A 5412-nucleotide genomic window follows, 5' to 3' on the forward strand; every position below is an offset into this window, starting at 1 on the left:
TATATATATATATATATGTAGATAGATATTTGTATGTGTGTGTGTTTGCTTTCTTGTCACCGCTCAACTCATGGACACAAGCAATGATTTCTTTACCGAATTGTTACTGGCAAGGAAAAATGGTGCCTGTACATCAATATGAAGCAGCGTAAGGAATGGCTTAGCCCTGGTAAACAAGCGACACCGTGCATGAAACAAGGTCTTCATCAACGTAAAACGATGTCATGCATATGGTGCGACTGGGAAGGGACTATCCATTAAAAATTGCTTGAACAGAACCAAATGGTCAACATGGAACTCTATGTTCAACAGATGGAATGACTCAACATGGTTATTCAAGAGAAAAGATCTAATCGGCAACATGGAGTTCTTCTACTGCACAACAACGCCCACACTCATATCACCAATATGACCAAGGAAGCCATTCAAACGCATAGCTGGGAAGTGCTGCCCCACTCGCCATACTCTCCTGATTTGGCACCAATGGATTTCCACTTCTTTTGATCGCTTTCAAATGCTATGTGCAGAGTTTCGTTCAATACTGATGCAAAATTGAGAGCTTAGTTGGATCAATTTTTTGAGTCGAAACCGGGTGATTTCTACCAACGATGTATTGAAAGAGTGTATACATTATTGATTAATTGTTATTTTTTATTAAACCTTTTAAAAAATTTAAATTTTAAAAAACGGTGGGAACTTAGTTGCCAACCCAACATATATGTGTGTGTGTGTATGCGTGAACATGAGTGCTCATGTACAAAGACAGAGAAAACCTCCAGAGATGTATTGAATATTTATATATTAGCCTGGAATGTTTTTCTTTTTTTCAGCAATAGAGATTATATATTTAAATACATAATTATTTATCATACAATTGACATCATTTTCAGAGCAATTATTATTTTTCTTTTTTACAATAACTATACATTTTTTTTTACAATAACTATATATTTTATTTTACCATTTCTTAAAAATACATTTCAAGTATTTTCATTTCGCTATGGTAATTTTTAAAATATTTTTGGCAATAGATGTCTGTATGCTTTTTTATTTTTATTTATTATTATTTTATTACATGATTACACAACACATTTTGGCAGAAAAATGAAGGAGAAAAAATAAAAATAAAAGCTAAAGAGAAGACAGAAATGGGGGGAAATGTTGAGATAAGATAAACATTATTAGTTTAAATTTTCCTCTGTCTGTCTGCCTGTTTGTTTACTTATTTATCAGTCTGCCTACATATCTATCAATCAATTTATCTATCTGTCTATTTATCCATCCATCAATGCGTCTCTATCTGTTTATCTGTCTATGTATGTATGTATGTATGTATGTATGTACGCATGTATGTATGTATGTATGTATGTATCTATCTATCTATCTATCTATATCTATCTATCTGTCTATCTCTCTCTCTCTCTCTATCTATCTATTTATCTGTCTTTGTATCTTTCTACCTACCCACCTGTCCATCAGTCCATCTGTAAATCTATCTGTCTGTATCTGTCTATCTACCTACCTACCTATCTGTTCATCTGTCTATCTATCTACCTGTCTGACTGTCTGTCTGTCCGTCCGTCTGTCTGTCCATCCAGCTATCCATCCATTCATCTATCTATCTATCTATCTATCTATCTATCTACCTATCTATTTATCTATATATATCTATTTGTTTATCTATCTATCTATCTGTCTGTGTATCTTTCTACCTACCTACCATCCATCTGTATATCTATCAACCTCTCTGTATTTGTCTACCTACATACCTGTTTGTCCGTCCATCCCTCCATCCCTCCATCCATCTATCTGTCTATTCATCCATTTAACTATTTATTTCAAGATAAAGTTGTCATGTTAGTCACTGTTGTTGCTTTCTATCATGAATCAAGCTGGCTGTATGTGGTTATAACAAGAACAAAATTCATGACCATTTAACTATATATTTATCTAAGGGAAGGCTAAACATTATACATACACAAATTATCACATACACACTAGCAAAGAGACTTAGGATATTGAGATTGACTTTCATGGTGTCTGGATTCTACAGACATTAATGGCTTATTTAAGAGATAAGAAAGAATTGGTCTTGAATGAAAACCAAGATGTGAGTTTATCTGAATCTACACACATTTCTGACTTGCTTGTTGTAAAAACTGAAATAATGTCTCTTTAACCGTGCTTACTGAGCCATTTGTTATTTGGGGGTAAAACATAAAAAGCTATATGAGTTTGCTGCATCTTACTGAAGCTTTGTCTTTGATTTGTGTGGTGAGAGGTGAAGAAATTTTGAGCTCATGGTATTAAATAGAGAAGAGTATTGGAAATATGTGATTTTCATAACACAGCCAGGTAAGGACCAAAAATCACGTATGGCTTTCTATTGGGTCTCTGAAACCCTGTGCTTTCCTTGGCCTGCTTGGCAAGAGCTTTGACGTGTGTTTCCTTTAGTTGCCCTCAACACTCTGTGCATAGATGTTCACAGATACTGCTTATTAAGGTGTTGAGCTGGCAGAATCATTAGCATGCCGGGCGAAATGCTTAGCGGTATTTCATCTGCCGCTACGTTCTGAGTTCAAGTTCCACCGAGGTCGACTTTACCTTTCATCCTTTCGAGGTTGATAAATTAAGTACCAGTTACACACTGGGGTCGATGTAATCGACTTAATCCCTTTGTCTGTCCTTGTTTGTCCCCTCTATATTTGGCCCCTTGTGGGTAATAAAGAAATAAGATACTGCTTATCACAAGAGAAGAGTATGTGAATCTCAAGGACATTCACTTTTGTTCTAACTGTGGCATCATCTTCTGCAGACCATTTGGTTGATAAATGAGGTGTTTGCATTAAGAATGCATGCATGCACTAAATGTGAGTAGGCATGTATGTATGCAGTGCTGGATTGACCATTAAGCAAAATAAGCATGCGTTTAGGGCATTAAGAGAAAAGGGGCACCACAGAAATGGTAAATGGTTTACAGCACAAAAGAAATTACTTTAAACTTGCTAAAATAATATTTGTAATGCCTTATCTCTACTAAGTATAGAAGCAGAAGTTTTATGTAAAATTAATTTTAAAGATATCATCGAGGACTTTGCAAGTATAAAAAGAAAAATGGAGAAAACTTTTCAAATATAAATAAAATGGAAGTATACAAAAATAAACATTATTTGCCATCTAACAATGAATTTTGTTTCATTTTGAAAAATAAAAATTTATTTTATGGTTTATTATCGTTTACAATTTGAATCATTTTTGTTTACACTTTGAACCATTTATATATAGTTGAGGGCACCAAAACCTTTTAAGTGCTTAGGGCCTCTATGGGTCTTAATCCAGCCCTGTGTGTATGTATGAACATTGTGCAGCAAATAAGGAATAACTAGCAAAAAGAAAAACTAATTGCCTGCCTGCATGCCCACCTGCCTGTTTACCTACCCACCCACCTACTTACCTACCTACATACCTGCCAACTAGTCATCTTCAGTCACTCTTGACACTGGATCCATGTCCCTCACAGTGAAAACGGTGAACATAAGCATCAGACACCGCAACCCTCTCTTCAATAAAGTGAGTAACCATGTCGCTACCCTCCAGCAAAAAAACCTGTTCTATTCTGACCCCTTCTATCACACTTTAACCCTTTATCATCTAGCATAAGCCACCATTCTCTCTACTGTAACAGCATTTGATCAAAGGGAATCTTAGCCTTGCAAGCTGCAATGGCCACTTCACTAATGCTGGTGCTACAGAAAAAAGGCATCAAGTAGATGCTGTAAAGTGGTTAGTGTTAGGAAGGGCATCTGGCCATAGAAATCATGCCAAAGCAGACATGGGAGCACAATGCATTCTTTGACCCTATCAGATACTGTCGGACACTTCAAGTAATCCATGCCAGCACATGGAACATGGACATTAAGCGATGATGATGACGATGGTGGTGGTGGTGGTGATGATGATAATGATGATTATGATGATGACGATAGTGATGGTGGTGGTGGTGGTGGTGGTAGTAGTGATAATGATGATGGTGGTGGTGATGATGATTGTGATGGTGATGATGGCGATGAGGATGGTGATGATGATGATGATGATGACAGTGGTGATGTTATGATGGTGATGGTGGTGGTAACGGTGTTGGTAGTGGTGATGGTGTTGATGTTGTTGTTGGTGGTGTTGGTGGTAGTGGTGGTGGTGATTGTGATGGTGATGATGGCGATGAAAATAATGATAGTGGTGGTGATGACGATGACAACGATGATGATGACGATGGTGGTGGTGGTGGTGGTGGTGATGATGAAAATGATAATGATGATGACGATGATGGAGGTGGTGTTACGATGGTGGGTGACGACGACAGTGATAATGATAATGGTGATGATGACGACAATGGATGATGATGATAATGATGATGATGATGAACAATGATGGTGATGATGAATACCATATCCTGATATTGTGTGGAAAAGAAGGGACCCCTTCCAACAGGTCACAACAAGTATGAACATCAGTGTAACTTCTCAGGTTAAGCCTGCTCTATTTCAACAGGTGGGTTGTAAAGGTTGTCTCATCGATGTAATGATTAGTACAACAATACAGTTCATAGCAGACGCAGGTTTTCAATTCCCACATGTGATGTCACAACACGTTTACTGCTGCATCTACCGTTACATAAGATGTGAATGTGAGAGTGGTGTGTGCATGCGTGGGTGCGCATGCGAGTGGTGTGTGCATGCGTGGGTGCGCATGCATGTGTGTGAGAGAGTATTTCTGTGGAGGATTTTTTTGTTGTTGCTTTCTTTTGGTGGGGCAGTGGGGTGTGGGGTGTAGCGATCCATTGTCAAGAAAAGAGAGAATGAGGTAACTGCCCCCCCCCCTGCAGTGAACAAAATGACTTAATAATCTGTCTCTTTCTGTGCATGTGTGCATATGTGCATACATGCATGTGTGTGTGTATGAGCATACATGTGTGTGTGACAGCATTTCAGTGGGGAGTTTTTTGTTGATTTTATTTTTGTAGAGTGTGGGGGGGGGGTGCATAGCAATCCCTTGTCAAGAAAAGAAAGCACAAGTTGACTCTAGCACAAGCAATTGATCAAAATATCTTAATATCTGTCTCTTTCTATGCTTTGCTCTTTCTTTCTCTCTGTATGTGTGTGTGTGTGTGTATGTGTATGTGTGTGTGTGTGCATATGTATGTGTGTGCGTATGTGTACATATGTGTGCGTGTATGTGTATGGTGTGTGGTGTGTGTGTGTGTGTGTGTGTGTGTGTGTGCGAGTGTCTGTTTGTGTATGAGTATGTGTGAATATGAATTTCTGTGTGTATGTGTGTGTGTGTGTGTATGTGTGTGGTGTGAATGTGCGTGTGTGTGTGTGACTGCGTGTGTGGTGTGAGTGTAGGTGTGTGACT

The 5412-nt window shown here is 38.1% G+C and overlaps 1 protein-coding gene and 1 long non-coding RNA gene across 3 annotated transcripts in view; one reads left to right on the forward strand and one right to left on the reverse strand.

The window, feature by feature from the left end:
* Window positions 1-5412, reverse strand: part of LOC106870605 (centrosomal protein of 104 kDa) — a 293281-nt gene that overhangs the window by 112925 nt on the left and 174944 nt on the right. The window lies entirely within an intron of this gene.
* LOC128249630 (uncharacterized) overlaps window positions 1-5412 on the forward strand; it is a 10154-nt gene that overhangs the window by 3246 nt on the left and 1496 nt on the right. The window lies entirely within an intron of this gene.

This window comes from Octopus bimaculoides, chromosome 16 (genome assembly GCF_001194135.2).
Source record: "Octopus bimaculoides isolate UCB-OBI-ISO-001 chromosome 16, ASM119413v2, whole genome shotgun sequence".
Classification (NCBI taxonomy): Eukaryota; Metazoa; Mollusca; class Cephalopoda; order Octopoda; family Octopodidae; genus Octopus; species Octopus bimaculoides.